The sequence below is a fragment of the Corvus moneduloides genome, chromosome 1 (genome assembly GCF_009650955.1).
Source record: "Corvus moneduloides isolate bCorMon1 chromosome 1, bCorMon1.pri, whole genome shotgun sequence".
Taxonomy (NCBI): domain Eukaryota; kingdom Metazoa; phylum Chordata; class Aves; order Passeriformes; family Corvidae; genus Corvus; species Corvus moneduloides.
Genome location: NC_045476.1, coordinates 146972912 through 146992735, shown reverse-complemented (window position 1 = coordinate 146992735; position 19824 = coordinate 146972912). Strand labels below are relative to the sequence as shown.

Below are 19824 nucleotides of genomic sequence, written 5' to 3'. Positions count from 1 at the left end.
ATCCCAGCTCCCTTGGACAGCACTGAGTGTAATGCAAAGCTCACCCTCTTTCATTGCAACGTGTGCACAAAGAAACACAAAGAGAAATGACAGCCTAAAAGCAATGACCTACTCATGAAAGCACATCCTCAGGAAACTGGAAAATAGTGGTTTAGGCCATTTCAGCCTTAGGCAGTTTGAATTTACTTTGCTGAGCAGCTAGGTGACAACTGCCAGGTTAGGATTTTCCAATTTTAATTTTGAGGCTGCCGTAGTACCACCAGAAATGTGGCAACTGAGAAGCCAAAGAAAGAATTAAACTAGAACTTGACCCTGTGTTGATCAAGAATAAATGCTAATTTTGTTCCCTTGAACACTGGAGTAAGTGGGATCGGCCTTGGTGCCTCAGCTTACCTAAAAAGGATCAGGGAAATTCATGATGCAAGTAATGCTGTTACAGTTGTGTAACATCACACCTCTCTGTGGTTGGTTGCTAATTCTACAAATACACAATGAATTGTGCTAAACCTTTTTTCCCCTCCTGTAGCTATTCCCACTGCTCCATTATCCAATGTTTTATTTTGAGGCCTCTGTCTCATGGCTTATCCCAAAGAGAAATTGTGCAGAAGCCCTGTGCACAGGGGCCTGCTGGGGGGCACAGCTGCTGTGATGTACTGCTGCCCACTTGGCCACAGCTCACAGCCCTGGGCTAGAGAGAGTTTAGATGGTGGGGTCTAAGAAAAAGAGGCCAAACTGTTGTCCCTTGAATGAGTTCATTTCAAGATCCTAGAAGCAGGCACAGGTATGTGGATGGGCTGAAAAAGAGCACCCCAAACTTCCCACCATGTAAGGCAGTGTGACTCTGCCATAGCACGACCACACACAGAAACACAGCACTGTAAGACAAGCGTAAACCACGGAGGCATTCCTCCAGCCAGGGATTCCCACCCCATCTCCCTATCTGTCTATATTTGTCACAGACATGCTCTTTGACCACAAACAGGATGGTGATACACATCTTACCCTGCTCCCTGTAAGACATAGAAGAATGACATAACGGGGTGTTAAAACCCCTGAAACAGCTGGGAAAGCATTCTTTCAGAGCAGGCAAGACAACATCACACATGCTCCAAGAATCCAGTCCAAAGCCTTGGAATAATTCAAGCATGTGTTATGTTTTCCTGGACCCTGAGTGACTCCTAAACTCAAGGACTTTAAGAGATGGCAGCACAAACACCTCTGGGGCAAACAAACACTCATGTAAAGACTTACTTACAATTTCCCTCTCCCCAAATACACTTTTGGATGGAATCTGAGATAAGAATTTCTGAGGGAGGAGAATGTAAAAGAGAAGTCTCTGTCTTTATTCAAATGGGCATTGAAAGGTTTCTTTGTTTGGTATTTCAAAGCTGAGTTTATGACATTTAAAATTAGCTGACCTTGGAAATGAAACCATTGGTGAAAGCCTGTGTTTCTAAAGAAATGAACTACATGCAAAGATAGCAAAAAGAAATATAAATAAATAAGATGAATATTGAAAATGTTAACCTGGCCAGAGTGTAATGAGGCTATGTCTGTATTAACAAAGAGAGAACGCTATTAGGTAATAAAACAATAAGACTAAAATTTGTCTGATAAGAAGTCTTTAGGAATGAGAGAAACCCACATCACAGAGAGTACGTTAAGGTTTATTGCTGTGTTTCGTAAACTTTGCAAGTGAAAGATAAGGAGTGAAACTGATTAGAGCTATATGGCACTTTTATTTATAACTTTTAACACAATGTATACTGTGTTAAAATATTTGTATCCATTAAATGTGGGCTCACAATTTAACATCTAAGCTATTCTCACTGAATTCAGCTTACTGAGAAATGCAAACACTGTCACATACATGGTAATTAGGTACAGATGTGATTATTTGACAAACAATCATAACGAATAATTGTCACTTCCTTGTTTATAAACCACTAATTTAAAACATGTGTGTGCTGACCTAACCTCACTAGTGCACCCTTTTCTAACGTGGGGAGAGAAGAGGGAGACACTTTCAAGCTGTTATCTTTTCTACAAGAAAACTAACCTTTTGTTCTCTGGTTCTAACTTTCTGCTTCACAGAGTTACTTTGCTCAGCAGCACGTTTCCCACTGGCTTCTGTTTTGCAACACTTGTCATGAAAAACCACTTTAGGAGAGAGGAGCAGGAGGAGAGAGGCCCGAGACATGGTATGTGGTTGATACCATTTCTTCCAGACATAGCAGTGAGAGTAATTTACATCATTAGAGTGCTGCACACTCCAGGATGTGAAGACTACACAAGTATCTTCTTGGTCAGAAGAACCGTAGCTCAGATTAAGGCAACAACTAAACTGAGAGAGATTTCTTGTGTGAGAGAATGAATTATTTCAGAGAGAGACCGACCCAAACTACCTTCTCACTTTGCACATAAGCAAAGTTTTCAGTTTGTTCAATAACACCTCCTGTGTTCATAAGAGACACATGAAATTTAGTTGTTTACATATTAGAAAGTAAGAATTTAAATTTGCCCATTTACATCTGTAAAATCAAAGGTAATTTCACTTCAATTAATGATGTTATACCAAGGATAAACAAGCAATGTCATCAGTAATAATTAAAATGGTACATTTCTAAGGTTGCACATGTCATATAACAGTGTTTACTTTGAAATATATTGTTTATGTACTGAAAAATGTTAAACCCAGTCTTCAAACAATTTAATTTAAGTTTGCAATCAAGTGCTGGTGTGGAGTCTCTAGGAAGAAAGAACAAGACTCTTAGTGAATGTTTATGTAAAAAAGTACTGTTTACATTTCAACTTCCCCTCAGAATCTCTAGAGTAATGTTTATAGAAAGCAGACAGCAAAGTTGTATAATTTTATTATAATGAATAATGCCATTTAAATTAATTATTATAATGTTTTCTTAGATCACCATTGGGAAAAATGGAGATAAAGGGGGTCTTGTACAATCACAGGTTGTTGAGTTCTTGTCTCTTTTTTATGGATACTTCCTATAGCACTATAGAAACCCCACTTTTGACATCTCTGGAGATGCTGCCAAGATCTTCTCTTCATAGTGATATCGGTGCTGCTCTCCATGCAGAGACTCTGGCTATGGCGAGGATGCAGGATGGGTGCACCCACACCCCTGGTCCTTGGAACGCTCTGTCTGGGAAGATATCAGAGCATACCACAGATTCCTCCCTGTCCACAACCCCAGGCTGTTTTTGAAAGGAAACCTATGTACATAGGAAGACAACAAGCACACAGATCTCATCCTGGAGCTGAGTGAGAACAAAGCCAAACCTGGTAACAAAACAATCAGATCTGGGATGTGAAATGTGAACTACATCCTCCTGCTCAGCAAGGACTCAACACGTTCTTTGGGTGTAATTGAGCTTTTATGCATCTGAATCTTCATAGAGCAGTAGAACATGCAGGTAACAGACTTTCCAACATTAATTACTACTTCTCAATTAATTAATACTATTCTCAACTATGATTTTGAAAAGTATTTATTCAACTCATACCTTGAGGCAGATTTTAAGGGCAAAACCCACTCAAGGTAAGAGAACTATATTTTTCTGAAAAAAGCCCTTGGTCCTGCTTCTGAATTTACCAGTTGATCAAAATGTTTCATACTACACTCTGAATGTTAGTGTCCTATCTAAGTCATGCAGAGAGTGTGCACAGCTAGTCTGTCCCCAGAAATGGCAGACAGCAATATTCTTGATCAACACACAACCATGTGTGGGACCACAGCACCTCAGAAACACCCACCTCAAGAGAGACTGGGGATTGTGCTCCAGTCTCCTCTCCAACAACATGCCACTGCATTGGCACTATCTTCCTTCCAATCCTCTTTACAACAAACTATACCACATACTACCACCCCTCCCATCCCCGCCTTTTTCTCTCCCTCATTTTTATTTTGCTTCCATGACTCTGCACTCGCTCTATAGAGCAGCCCCAGAAGCTCATTCCATGAGAGGCAGTGGGACCCCAGCTGGACATGACAGGTTGCAGCCTCAGCTGTGGGACTGAGACAGATGTGCCAATCTAACAGCTGAGGTTGTCCCAGTGGCTCTGACCATCCACGACAAATAAACAGCTGCTTTGAATCCCAGGACTGGGAGTAAACTCCAACTACCTCACCTCCTACTACCAAACCTCTCCTCCCTCCTCTTCTCTGTACTTTTTATCAAAGAGAGCAAAAGACTAAAATTTCAGCAGAAACAGTTTACTCTTCTCTACTAATAATCAAGATTAATCCAGATTAAGAGGCCCTGACCAGTATCTCTCATGAAAAAAGACTCAGGAAAGTCCCAAATAGATGAACTTTGCACAATCAGACTGTTTCCTAACCTTTCAGCTTCAAAACCCCGCATGTTTGGTTTTGGTTGGTTGTGTTTTTACCTCCTAATCTAAACTCTGTGTGTGTGTGTGTGTATTAGTTATGGAAATTAGCTATGGTGATCCAGGGTCTCTGTACTCAAATATTTGAGCTACTTGTGACTGCTTTACAATGACTTGATCAGGTTAACACCTTAGTGATCCTTGGGTCCATTTACTCTATCAAAATTAATACCATATTTTGATTCCATATTAATTCTACATGTTTTTAAATATGTCATTTAAGTGCATCTATCTAAAGGAGTTTATTTGGCCCCACTTTATTCTACAGAGAGAGGCTCATTTTCTGATTAAATTACATGATGTTTCCTCAGAGAAATTTCCTATGGAAAAATATGTCTACATTTAAAGCTAAATCTGTTTTTTTCTGGATTAGTCCCTAAATAAATGCAAATAATTAGACTTGATATCAGGAGAACTAGTACAATATAATTTGATTAAATTAGGAAGAAAAAGGTCAGAAAAAAACCCTTTACTTCAGATTAATTCAGAAGAAGGAAAGCTCTGTTGATGCAACATCTGTCCTCCCCGATGCCCCTTGATGTCTGATCTCAGCATATTGAGACATCTGTTATTTCTGTGTATGGCTGGGGTCAGAGAAAGAAATTAGCTTCTTCATGTCCTGACACAACTGTGGAAAGAAAATTTCCAGTACGGAGGTCAACTTCTCCTCACCCTGCAAAAGACACAAATAAGTGGAAGCAAGGAATAACTGACAGATATGGTGAGAAATATACAAGTAGTTTAAAATTTAAAAAAGGATAAATTTAATTATTTTTCTCCACCATCTTAGGAGAAAGAGAAATGTAAACTCTAGAGTGTCAACAAAAGAAGTGGATTCATTTAATTTATTAATGTATCTTTGTCTATGGCACTGGGAATAACTTTTCTATGGGTGTATGGCAAAAGAGCACCAGGAAAACACAAAAGATGCAGTGAAAACATGAAATTCAGGGAATTATCACAGCTTTTTAACTTCGCTTAAGCTGGCTTGCTAGGGTACATCAATCTGATGTGAAGCTTTTCTGTGTCCTTGATTAACATATGTACAACCAATCTTAACCAAACACAACTCTCATACACCTGCTCTGGCTTTGAGAAAATTATTTGATAGGGTAGCTCTACAGAAAAAGTACTGCTTAGCACTTGACCCATAATTTTCACTGACTAATGGTACTGCTTACCCAGACCTGACTCCTACTTGCTTACTTTACTCAGTCTCTCTATTTGACCGCTGGAGGTTTGATGAAATATGAGATGCTCCTCGTACGATCTGTCTCACTGAAGCAGTTAGCAGTTCAAGTTGTCTCTTTCCTGCCCCCTACAATTTGTCTGCAGGTTTGTGTCAGAAAACAAAGCAAAATACATCACCACTGCAAAGGGGAAAAAAAGAGAAAAGTAAAACCACCAAAAAAACCCAAAAAACCAAAAGCACAATCAATCATACTAAAGGCTCAATGTATGTGGTTACCTTGTTATAGAAGTCTTAGCACCTTACATTTCAACAGCTCCTTCATAGCAAGTCCCCTGTGTGCAACTTGTTTCTTGAAAGCTCAGATGCAATTTTTTACATTCCTTTAGACTGGGGCTCACTCTACAAGTGGAAGAGCTCAATTACACCTCCTCTTACTGGCCAGAAGCAATATAGTTGCAGAAATTTATTCACCATAGATCATCCATGGAATGAAAAACTGCTTACTGTAGAACTGTGTTACAGATATATGGTCTGATACGCACTTCTTTCAGTCAACTTTTTCTTTTTGTAAGTTCCTTTAAAAACTACTAAAAATGAATTTGTAAAATACGTCTTTTATACATAAAGTAGTATAGAAGAAGAAAACTTACCATAGTTTGTCCATGAAAAATTGATTTTTAGAAGTACTTTACTGTATCACATTTTAAATATTTCTTGGGCGAGTATTTTAGTTATTCCAAGACTTCGTTTTTCTTCCCTGTTGGTCAGAATGAAATCTCCATTTCTGTACCGCATTAGTTACATCAAAATGCTTGCTGTGTGACTTTGGGAAAGTCATTCTGATTAGTAGCAGATGAGTAACAGTCAGCTAAGATTCCTCCCTTACAGTGTTCAAAATCCTACTGAAATAAAGAATCATAGAAACATTAAGGTTGAAGAAGACCATCATCGAGTCAAACCTTTATACTCGCGTTTACTTATTTTCTTTATCTCTAAGGATTTTTTTCCACCATTGCGCAGAAAAATGACATTGATTCAACAATCTCAGAGTTTGTGTAGGAACAAAGTACTTAAAGGTGTACTTTATATTGAAAATTGTATATATATCACTTTGTATTGAAAATTGAAAATATTGAAAATTGTATTTAGCATATAGGTAATTGTGATTTGTCATCACATTTCAATTTAGGCAGAAATAATGGGGAAAACAGACCAAAATTTTATCTAACAACAGTTCTACCAAAGCAATTGTGTGTGTTTTGGTGAACAGCAAGATAAACATCACACGACAATACCACACTGTTCCTTCCTGAAAAATGTTTAACACCTGGAGAGACTCTGGAAGGAAGTGGCAACGTCTTGAAAGTCTTCTCTGAGGAAGGGATGAAAGAAATAAGGTTGTGAAGCTTAAGGAAGAGGAGGATGGAAGAGAAAGAGTGGAACACAGTAGTCTTCCAGTATGCAGATCCTTGACACAAGAGAAATAATTATTTCATTGTAGATGTTGCTATTAGCTATGCCCACAAAAAAAAAAAGAAAAAGAAGATGAAGGAAAGAAGATGAAGGAAGTTACTCAAAAAATGAAATAATCAAATACCAGAATAACTTGCCTGGAGGGAGGCTTGGGAGAGTCCACTGCTGGAGACTTTAAGGCCTGGATATAGAGCTGTCCTTGGGGACACAGGTAGACCTGAAATCTGCAAGCTGGATGCTACTGACTTTCCATTACCCACTGTGCTGTGATCTATGTCAGAACAGCAGGAGGGTAGAATCTAAATGCTGTGAAATTTCCCAGCTAAAAGTCCCTCAGTGTTTGCTTTGACTCTTCATTACTTGTGCTGAGGGAAAATTACTCTGTATTCTTTCAGGTCCTCCCTGGATAGTTTTGAAAATGGAAGATTAATGACCAAAATGACAGCAAAGGAAATAATAAATCGTGAGAAATGGATATTCTTTGATAAATGTGTTTGGCTGCATGTGAAGATGGGTATTGATACAAGTAGAAACCATTTATCAAAATCTTCTGTGAGAAGAAATCAATGGTTTATTGAAGACAACAGGCTGCAAATTGGTGAAACAAACAACTCCTGAGGATTCCACCCATTGTTACAAACCATATGCAGGATTCATCCAGCTCCACTCTAGGTTATGGAGGCAGGCCCAGGTCCACTACTGATGCAGGCACTATTCAGCAGTTAATTACATCAGCTAAACATAGGTAAAGGCCAACAAAATTTATCATTTCATCAACATGATTGTGGACTGAGCTGTATTTTCTCTCCCTATCCCGCTGGTTTTGTCAAAGACAAACCTGTCACTTTATGGATTCATTTCATCATGTATTTACAGTGCTAAGGTCAGCTCTGGCTCATTAAGCCAGAGGAAAATTTATCATTTCCATATCTAGAGTCACAGTGAAGTGTGTCGTTTTTGGCTCCATTTTTCTGACATCTTCAGTCTTCTATAAGACTCATTTCTATTTCTTTTTATCAGCTCTTGTTTAGCTCTTATTTCCATTGGTCTGAGATGTTCTAAAGTCTGTCATTAACTTAGCTGTCCTCCCACAGAATAGTCATTCCTGAGCAGCTTTTCATCTCTCTGTCTCTCTTTAACTTGGGTTGTTCGTAATTTATAAATGTGATAGCTGCTTTCAACAGAAACACTGGATGTAGCACAATGTGTTTTGGGGGACATCTACAGGCTGATTCCTGACACAGAAACTTAACACAAAAGCCTTTCCAGGCAAGTCGAGGACATCTCAGTCCCACCTAGGTTATCTTACTTTTTCCTTTTAATTAGTCAATCCTGAAAAGTTATATTCTCACTCCAAAAAGAAAAACTCGTGATTCCACATGACATATATGCAATTACAAGAAACTGCTTATTGCCATCACAATAGCAGGAAAGCAATTTGATCTCAGAGCACTAAACAATGTGATGTTACGCTATAACTCTTACATCTGAAGATTCTGGCAAACAGAAAAAAAAAAAAGAAAATTAAATACTCTTGCCTCCAAAGCAATTAATGTTATACACTACGCGATATCATAGCTGTGAGGTAACCAATAGGTAAGTTTTTTACAATTTTTTCCTTTTTACTAGCTTCCAAAGATCAAACTTGTGAGAAAAATGGGAGGTCTACCCAACATGAAATGAATATGGATAAATCTAGCTGAAAATTCAATTTCCTACATGTAAAATGAACGTGTTTCTTCTCAGTCTATGACGATGTCATTAAGGCAACAACAATCAAGTCTTCAAGGAAATGCAGGAAAACATTTCCTAGTGAACCCAGGGATGTTGAGAAATAGATCAGGCCCAATTAGCCTATAAGAAGATACATATTTAAATGTATACAGTATATCATACTCAATGTTTGTATAAAAATATTTTGTGAGAGAGTTATGGATGAGCTTGGAGGATTTCCACCTGGAAAAATCCTGTGGCTTCCGTATATCCTCAGTGGCAGGAATCACCTATCTACCAGTATAGCTGGGCTCATCTGTAGCATAACTTTGCTGGAAGGAATGTCCAGATGTCATTATGACGGGTTTAGTTTACATATTCTCCAATTCCCAAACTGTCTGGTCACATTTCACTTCAGTCACCACTGTTCAGAGTTCCCTCAGTTGGGATAGGGGACAAAGCAATTTCTTAATTCAAGATTCTCAGCTATACCTTCCTAGTAGTTAAGCATATAATGAGCCTCAGTCCCAAAAAAACAGGAGTAAATGAAGAAACATCCACAAAAATCATATTTTTGATCTGTGGCTCAGGGTTTGCCTGTTCAGCTCTGGTTTACACTAAACACACAAGACCATGTTTATAGAGGTGAAATTTCCCTCATAATGAAATTTTCACTAAAATCCTAGTTTGTTGGGTTTTTAGTGGACAGAAGGAATCCAAACCTAATAGTAACCCAAAGACTTATAATCAGGAGGCAAAGGTTGCATTCATAGCACCAAGTAGATCAGTTCTGTTCTCTCCTCTGACATCTCATACCCAGATTTCTGCAGCAGCTCAGCTGCACGGGTGCCAAGCAACGAGCACAAAAAAGGTTTGTGTGCTTTCAGCAGACGTTCATGACTGTGCTCCCAGTGCTTACGCAGCTGAGCCATTGGCAGCATCTTATTATACATTTTCCAGCAGAGAAAATGTTTTCCAGACCATTGATTTCTTTTTCTTCACATGTGCCAATGTGTTCAAGCGGCTCCACACAGGTGAAACAGTTTCCCATGTGAGGCTGAAGAATTAAGGATGTGGGCAGCTCTTTGTGGAATACAGGCATCTACTTCCTGTGACTGTATTTCTTTAAATCACTGACTAATGCCAATATCATCTTCCTTTTTCCTATCTCTGCAATGACTGAACTCTGATGAAGAGTGACCAAAGGGATAACTAGTGGAGAAAGGGAGAGGAAGCACTGAGGAGAAGCCCTTTGTAGACTCTTATAGTCTGTTCAGACTTCTGCAATAGAGAGCTTTTGAAGCACAAATAACATGGTATTCCCATTTGAGTCTATCCTAGACCTGGAAAAAAAATACAAATTAATTTTTGGTTGGTAGTTAAAGACTCTAATCAATGGGGTTAAGGTGGTATTAAGGTATTTTGCAATTTTCCCTGAAACACTGCAGAACATGTTTTTAAAAACACAACGTGGTAGTGTTATTTGATATGAAGCTCATCATAGAGGTTTACAGCCATAATTTAGTTGTTTATTAACTTTCTTCTTGTAATTATTCACTTTCCTTTCTGGAATAACCAATTTTCAATTTGCTTTCCTAACATTTCTTGTTGAAACACAACCAATCTATGTGAAAGACAAAAACATTAAAAATATTTTTCTTGTGTCTAGAGCAAAAGGTAGGTTCAGTGGTGTGTTGGTGATATTCTTGGTTATTCCAAAAATACATTGCACAGTCCCAGGCCAAACTTCAGAAAGTTGTTTTAGTAATGAAATTTTATCCATGCATTTAAATGCATTCTTCCCTAACAGAAACCTGAGATAGACAGATTACAATACCATCATTAAAGTCTGGGTCAGATTTTAATATAACAGCACTTTCTATGTTAAAAATATTTATCTGTACCACATGCTCACATTCCAGACGTGTATATAATACAGCTATTTCTCCCTCTCAAGGTTTTCAGTCAGCACACGATTCTTCTGAAGGTACTGAAAAACAGCTAACTTGCAGATGCAAAGTCCCAATTGTTAAATGAAGCCATATTCATTATTTATTTTCCTGAGAATCTAGAAAGTGACAGCTCTCTGCAGGTCGTATAGTGATGTAAGAGAAGCAAAGCAGGAATTGGGCCAATATGAGAATTGCGATGCCATTTCTGAGCAGCTGAATTGTCAGAAGGACCATGCACAAGCTCAGATGTTCTACCTTCACAGCCAAAAATTATAATATTTTAAATGTAGATTTCTTCCTAAATCTGCTGATGTGAGATTTAGGAAAGAACTTCTCTTTATATGCCCACAAATACTTTACTACCTTGAGGACATCATAAAACATGAAGCAATCCGCCGTGGTTCAGAAGTTCAGAATGGGGAATTATTATATATTCCATTTCAATGTTAACATTTCAGCATCCATTAATTACAGTGTTTTCTAGTAGCAGACACACTGCAGTTCTTGGAAGATAACTTGTCCTCTGAACACCACCATGTTAAACTAAAGGGGAGAGCAGGTTGCCAAAATGCTCTAGCAAATCACGATATGCAGCTATGGAAAGGGCCAGTGAAAAAAGTCCTTGTAAGACAGAAGGACACCAGCGTAGGGTCAGTCAAGAGCTAGTCAAAGTCAACTCTGCTTCTGTTAGTTTTGTGTCTCACAGGAAAAGTATCTAACAGGCCATCGAGTAACATCTCTTGGCATCTCTTCCTTCTCCTGCAACAGATAGGGAAACCCAGCGCTGCACTATGGAAGAAAAGACATGACAGTGACAGTAGTCATGGGCACAGCTACCTTGTATTTCTTCACAAAATGCTCACTAAGATTGTCCCTATCAAAAGCTAAGGTTTACATCTTCAATCTTAAAATCACACTAAGGTATCAGCATGGTACAGTATGCCTTTATAAATTGATTCCCTGAGGATAATCTCTTCACAGGGATGAAAGACACCAGCTTTCAGGTTTTTTTCCAAGGGAAATATTTGCCTCTGTCAGGCCGAGGCAAGGTCTTAGAAATGTCTCTTGTCCCTCATTAGACTCTTTCAGCAGGTACAAAAGGTCTTGAATGTCCATAAGATACCTTATTTTCCTGAGAAGAGGTAAGGTTTTCAGGCACAGCACACCTACTTTTCAAAAGGCCTTTACTTTATTTTAGTAAGGGATCTGTCATAATGCCATCCTGTGCAGTCTGATAACACAGCCTACTTCTTTACACAAAAGCTAAGGTTTCACTATTGCATCAACTGGCCATCAGCACTCTGATGGTGTAGCAGCTCTGTGTTATCTCCAGTACTGTACAGACAGCTTTCCTGGCCATCTTTCTGAATGAGTGCCATGAATTGCTGTCTAGCCACTTCTCTTGCTATTACCCTATCACCTCCTACATCCTTTCATACGATGGAGACCTCATTCCACACCCCATCCCTCAAAATCTGTCTTTCTCAATTGCTCCTCTGTCCTCTTCCCTTGACTAACAAAGGCAACCCATGCCCCAAAAAACATGCTTTTTTACTTCACCTATGTTGTCCTTACCCTAGAAACCTTGAGAGAAAAGCAGATTATAGGACTAGGGGTGTTCCTGGGTGCTATGAACAGACTAAAGATCACAGCAGGAAGTTATCAGCATTCAAGTGACCAGCACTCAATTACACCATCTGCAAAAACTGTTTGCACAAATCTCTTTGTAGCACAGGTCTTCTGAGCCTTAAGGCAAATTGGACAAAAAGGCATAGACCAGATTGTGTCAAACTCCTGGAGAAATTTCTACTCCACAAGTAAAAAGCCACAAGCAGGGACAGCTGTTGCTTTGCCAGGATAAAAAGATGACTGGCGTGCAGAGAGATCACTCATGAAGGAAGTCTTCAAGGAGGCACAGGGAGGGACTGCATCTATAGATTGAGGACTAAATCTATTGGATTAAACTGAGTTGCAACAGGGAATGTACCCAGGCCCGGGGACTCAGTTACCTTTTCTATTAAGTTATTAAAATAGCCTCTGAACATGTTTCGGCTTCCCAAACAATCTGCTTTTCTCTCTCCTGTGCATGCTTTTGGAGCCTGAATGAGCCACTGTTGCTGTCAACAGGCAGCTGTCCTGCAAATGACCTCTTAAATGTGAGGGGTGGCAGAGTACAATAATGAGAGTGAGGGCTAATCCACTCCAGGATTCAGTGCCAGAGAATGGACATGGACCATTTTAGCCAGAGTGGATGAGAAACCCATGGACCATAGCTGCAGCTCTAGCTAAGAGAGACAAGCCAGGAAAGCTGTCGCAGGCAGAAAGCCCAGCTGAACAACAGGAGACAGGCATTCATCCTGCTGCATCCAGCACTAAGCTGCTCTCGCTATCCTTTGAGGCTGAACAGCCTCAGTCAGGCCTCCCTCCCTTGGCTGGAGGCTCAGCAAGCCTATTCCAAATGATCTCCTGAAAATAGTATTTCCTGCGTGCTGAAGATTTGCCCCAGAATGTTGTAACTCTATGCAGCCCTACTGCATTCACTTTTAAAGGATTCATGTATCAGCAGTGCACCACAGCGTGGGAACTCCATGTATCATTAATCCTGCCTGGGGATAGGAAAATGGTGTAGGTGACCTTCTGAGATCTTTCCTATCCCTTTCTTCTATGATAAATATGGATTCGGGATGCAAACTTTCCATTTTCTTTTCTTTTCTTTTTTTTAAGTCATTCCCCAATTTCTATACTTCACCAAAAAGAAGGATATTTAAGGAGATAATCCAAGCCATGCTCATTTAATGCCTGAGAAAATAGATAGGTCTGCCAAGGTCTGTCAGGCTCTGAGACCAATCAGGGAAGCCAATTTTAAATTCTATGGATGTCCCAGGAGAATGCTTTGCTAATATTTATATCTCTGCTCCGATTTGGGTGATTGCCCAACCTCCTCAGCTGAACTCATCCACTAACCCAATGTCAAGAGAAAATAGACAGTGCCCTCTCCCTTGTGAAAGCTGCACCACAGGGTATCCAGCCCAATTCCAAGTCACAAGCAGTAGCCACCAGGAACAAAAGATGAGCAAGTCTAACTGCTCTTTTGGGTCAAGAGACTTGGGGTTTTGTTGTGCTGGTGCTTGCTGAGACTTCCAGTGATGCTCAGAGTATCAAAACAATTTATTTATGGTTTCACATCTAAGTTCTGAGACATGATCACTGAATATATAGAAACATGGTTACTTTCACTTAAATATTATGGGATTCCTCCTGGGTAGCAGGATCAGGGTGCGCTTTCTCAGACAGGATATGGAGTATCCAGTTTCTTCTAATGCTACGGATTCAGATGTGCCATTACCAGCATAAGGGAGACAAAACTCAATACAAGAAGATGCTGACAGAGGATTTCTTTCCCTCATTCATCCAACCATGGTCTATCAGTCTGCAATGTAAAGATATACTATGGATCAAAAAAAACCCATAAAAACTTTTGAACCTGCAGAAAAAAAATCAAACCAAACTCTAATTATTTTCGTTGATCAGTGGCACAAAAGAGCTTATCAATATGAAGTTTACCAAAAGTTATATGTAAAATCAAAACATCATAATGACCATGGCCACTGAGCAACTTTTCCAAACATCAGAAGGTTGAAACTCTTCTCTACATTGTTATTGACCAAAGCCGAGTGAAAGAAGAGAAGGAACATCTTCTTTATTTGAGAATATTATTTTAGGCCTCCTATAACTATGTCTTTAAGAAAGTCCTTTTAGAAAGCAGAACTAAGTAAGTTTGTTCTTGCTGACCTTTAAGCAACAGACTCCTGATTTTCCAAATTCCCCCAGCTTTTCCAGATAAATTTATTTTTAACTTGACAAGTTGTTTAAAGGCAAGTGGTCCTTTTAAAGTCACATGTTAATACAATGAAAAGAATTGTCAAAGGTCCCTCATGAAATATGAAGTAATATTTCATATTTATTGAAGTATTTCATACTTCATAAATCAAAGGCTCTGCAGGTAAATGAAAGGAAGTCCCATCTCCTTTTTACCCACCAAAAAACCTATAATTGCAGAAATATGATTTTCACACCCTAACTACTGATTTTTAAACATCAGAGTGACCAAAAACTTTCCTGTTCTAAAGTATTATATTAAAAACGCAGTAAATTCTAGGAGAATGATTCCTTACACATCAAAGCTGGTGAATAACTTCCATACAAATTGACTGAGTCTTTCCCAATATGGACACAACAACCTTAAACCACAGCATAACTGGAACTATAAACATGCATTGCACACACAGTCTGCATCCACGATGGATTTCTAATCAGAAAATTCAATATTTCATATTTCACTGATAAGTGAATGACAGACTCTTTATCTTATACTTGAGAGGGAAATCTACTCATTTCTGGTAATTTCTTCTTTTTCAGCTCTGGGTCACAAGAATTTCATCCATGTCTGGAAGATGTTCCTGACAGTCTCACTCATTAAGGCTTATGGAATTCTTTTACAAACCTCACAGCAAAACCTTTGTCACAAATTTGAAGTAGAACTGAGGAAAACCAATCTGTTTTTTTGTTACAGCTTAGAAAAACAAATCCTGTTACTCCCCTTTTGCGGGTTCCTTCTGCTCACAGTGTGAAGGTCTGTCTCTGCTAGACCAGCTAATTTCTTGCATCACCTTCTGTTACACACTCTTACAAAAAAAATTTTGCATTTCAGGTGTGATTATACTATTTCTCAGACTGCAGTCACACAAGCTGTTGTGTTGGGTACAGATTTAATCATTCCAGTCTCCAGACTTTCCTTAATGGTCATTCCTGCTATTCCACTCCTATGATGCCAACAGGATATAAGATTTGTTTGACCATTTTATGATCCAGATTGATAATGAATTGGTTTTTATAGCAGGCATAAATTAAGGAGCAGGAATTTCAGGCAGGTACAGAACTAACAGCTAGGAGTGAAGAGAGGATGAAAATTATATAGATCAGATAATTTTTTTTCAGTTAGCTTGTGCAAACAGGCTGTAAGTGCATTTGGCAAGTTAAAAAGCTGACCAGAGAACTTAAAAAATGAGACATCCTGGTACAGAGGTCAGATTTACATCTTGTTCAACAGCAATTTTAGCAGCACAAATGAAGAGAGAGGGAACTGGGGCATGAAATGGGAGTTGTGACTGAGGGTGGGAACAAGGAGGCTGGAGGAAAGGGTTTCCTAAACCAGAGTCTCTGCCATGGCTACTATGGAACCTCATTCTTTTCAGTGATTCCCACATTGGTTTACCAACTCCAGTATCAGATATTCAGGAGCAACACTGGGCTCGGTACCTGGGCTCACAACACATGATCATACAAACCTCAGCACAATGAAAGCTGTTTGCATCCTCCCCTTGGGAGCGCAGCCCCATCAGCCTGCTGCCCACTGAGTGCCCGCTGCCTTCCTTTTGAGGAGCTGGCAGGCCACTTTCCCAGACAGGGCAGTCACCTGCCAAACATCTCCACAGGCTCTTCAGAGACTAACTTTGACAATTCATGACCCAATCCCCAAAACAGTTAATAATTTCTTACAGACTTATCACCTTCTGTCACAGATTAGCTATTTTCTCACTTTAAAAATGTCTGTCTCTCCCCTGTCAGATCAGTTCCCATGTCTATACAGCTCTCCTACACATGGTGAGAAATTTCATGTTGTGAATGGAGCTTTCTGTCCTTGCTAAGCTGGGGGGTGACTGTGTTCCTGCCAGTGTTTGCACAGCAGCCTGCTAGAAGGGAAGACAGCCTGGCTGGCACTGGAAGTACACCCTGATTGGCAGAGTAGTTTCATCTGAAGAAAAGATGTCATTCTTCCTTAATGGTAGTATTCCAAAGGTATTGAAAGCTTTTTCAAAATTCACAAAAGGCAGATGCATCTCACAGCATAGAAAAGTGTGTCTTAAAAGCCAGAGCAAAGGAGGAGAGAGTGCTGAAGGAAGCAAATCTGTTCCTCTGCGTTGCCAAGAACTCCGGACTAACCTTGCTTCGTATTGCCACTACTCCCTGTTTCTAATCCACATTATGGTAATTGATATGAGTAGGTAAGAGCCCAATAAAAGTGATATTAGTAGTTGCAAGTGCTGGCTCCACCTTACAAGTAGAAAGATGTGTTTCCTCTCCCTCACAGGTGGTCAGAGTGTACACTGGGAGGGCCATGAGGGGCACTGGTGGTCATAGACTTGTTAGGAAATGTAAGCCTATTGAAATCCATCTTAATCCACAAAACCAAGATAGCACTACAAAGTACTCTGCCTAAGAGGGAGCTGGCCTTTCTACTTCTTTAATCCACACAAGGCAGTGGCTTATAAGCTTTTAGGCATTAGTGCCAATGATCATTATTTCAAAATGTCAAGAATACTATTTAAATCTTAGTCCCTTTACTACCCTACCTCCCCTTGTTTTTCTTTTTCTTGCATTCTTGAGAAACTGAATGGGAATTTAAATCAGTTCCAGTTCACCTCCCCCTGTGACAGATTTCAGCTTCCCCAGAGCAATACATCAGTGTGCTGTGAACTGTCTGTTAGGCAGTTCACTATAGGTACAGTCTACATTAATTCAGTAGAAGGACTGGGGGGAAATGCAAGCAGGAATGGAGGATAAGATAAAACCAGATAGCAGGTTTTTAGAAAAAACATCAAAGTAATGCATTTAGTGTTGCTACTTTGGTAGAAACATTTGTTTTCTGAGTTTTATTAAACTAGTTCATATGTCTCAGCTAAGACCTGGAAATAAAAGTCTTCTTTTAGCTATAAAAATGCAGAGTAAGCTTCAGAAGCAACTGTGTAATTAACTGGCATCCAGCCCAGAGAAGGGAAAAGCTCCAGTCAGGTAGGCATTCATGTACTCATTTATAATTCTAGATTTTAAAAATAAAACCAACTTTGTCATTATACGTTGTGGTATGAGTAAATGCACTTTCTTTAAAATGACTCCTCATTCCCCTAAACCAATATATGCTCCTACAGAAAAAACATTAGCAAGAGTAATCTGGTTGACCTTCTGGATGAACAGAGTTCAAACACAAAAATATCATAGCCCTCACCTTCGCATAAAGGTAGAGAACCATGGGCTTGTGGCATGGAAGGCAAAGGCACAAGGCCTATCCCCTGAGGACAAATGCACTCAGGGAAGTCAGATAGGTGTGGGCACCAAATCCTAGCTTCAAAGCTCTTCACTTTCTTCTCATGTGTATTTAAAGAAAGAAGAAAGGAAGAATTTATTTTCAAATCCTGTTTTTAGTGTGTCCTCCCTTCAAAATAAATTTACCAATCTATGTAAACAATCCCCATGGCCTCAAGCCCTAAGAAACATAAGTTTCCTTTTCCAGAAGCTCCCACAGCTGCCATTTTCCAAACAGGCCAGAGAAACTTGGCCAATTTCAGCCTTCTGGCAATCCCAGAAAAGTCTATTGGCAAGCCAGGACTTGCCCTGTTACTATTTTTATTTTTTTTTACTTTTAATAACCTACATATCCTAAATGGTGTCCCTCTTGAAAGACCATCACTTTGTGTTCTAAACTGTTTCCTTATGCAGCTCTCACACTTTTTTTGTTATTTTTTAGCAAGGAGCAGCACTCAAATTATTAGGAGCTCCTCAAATTATCCTTCGCTTTCTTGTCATGGGGAAAAAAATGAAAAGCACCCAAATACAATTTCTAAACAGAAATTACCATTTCATCTGAGTTTTCAGGAATCAAACCTTCTAGAGTGCCCATGAGGACCGCACCTTCAAAACACTTTCCATTTTTTTGCAGTCCTTATGTAGTCCATGTAATTAAGAATGATTTCTAACATTTCCTTATGATTATCAAAGATATTAATTAACCTAGAATTGCCTTTTGCCAAACAAGGTGCAGCCAGAAATGGAGATAAGTAAAAATTAAGATCATAAATAAGTAGGGAAACCTAGACAAAATGCACCACATTGTAAAGCTTTACAGTCAAGTCTACCGACATAGCACAGACACTGAGCTCTAAACTTAAAGCAGAATGAAATTATGTTCTCCTTAATCTGGGTCTACCCCGTTCTCCTGTAGATTCAAGCAATTTCTGAAAGAAAAGAGATGTTACTCATCTGTCAGAAACATACCCACAAAGCCCAAAATGTGAAAAAAGGCTCAACCGTGAAGGAGAGTTAGAAAAAGTGCAGTGAAAAAGTCTGCAACTCATATGAATAATGTGCAAATTGTCAGTGTAGTGAAATGTAATGTAATTTTGAAATCATTTCAAAATGAATTAGAAGAACAAAAAATATTCGATCTTCAGCTATGTCAACTCAAACCATTCTGTGATTCTACAGTTCTATGATCTGAGTTCTCCATCAGCCCAGAGCAGTTTGCACATCAGCTTCAAGTTTGGGATTAAACATTTCTTACTCCACCTGCCAGCTATGGCCACTGTTCCTTTCATTAAATTAGATAAATGCTCCACTCAAGGGGTTGGTATCTTCTCTATTCTTGTTCCCAACTGACTGAAGGGTGGTGAATGATCTCCTGATTTTAAAGAAGAGCGAGAAGGAGGACCCCAGAAAATACAGGCCTGTTAGTCTCACTTCAGTGCCTGGTAAAGTTATGGAGGAGGTATTGAAAGACACCTGAAAGATGATGCAGTCATTGGTCACAACCAGCACAGCTTCATGAGAGGAAAGTCCTGCTTATAAAACCTGATTTCCTTTTATGACAAGGTCACCACTTATTGATCAAGGGAAGAGAGTTGATGTAATCTTTTTGGATTTCAGTACTGTCTCTCATAAGATCCTTCTGGAAAAAAATGTTCAGCACACAGCTGGATAAACATATTGTGTGATGGGTGAGAAACTGGCTCACGGATTGGGCACAAAGGGTTGCAGTGAATGGGGTGACACCAGACTGGCAACCTGTCACTAGTGGGGTTCTGCAGGGCTCCATCCTCAGCCCAGTTCTCCTCAACATCTTCATAAATGACTTGGAGGAAGAACTGGAAGGGATACTGAGCAAGTTTGCAGATGATACAACACTGGGAGGAGCTGTTGATTCCCTCAAAGGCAGGGAGGCCCTGCAGAGAGACCTCGACAAATCAAAG

The 19824-nt window shown here is 39.4% G+C and overlaps 1 long non-coding RNA gene across 1 annotated transcript; it reads right to left on the bottom strand.

Moving 5' to 3' along the window:
- Nucleotides 1-1651: 1651 nt before the first annotated feature.
- On the bottom strand, nucleotides 1652-17366 carry LOC116454632. Its single transcript, XR_004244153.1, has 3 exons — nucleotides 5880-17366; nucleotides 5618-5781; nucleotides 1652-5084 (listed from the first exon to the last, which is right to left on the bottom strand). It is a non-coding gene; the product is annotated as an uncharacterized LOC116454632 (long non-coding RNA).
- Nucleotides 17367-19824: the final 2458 nt, after the last annotated feature.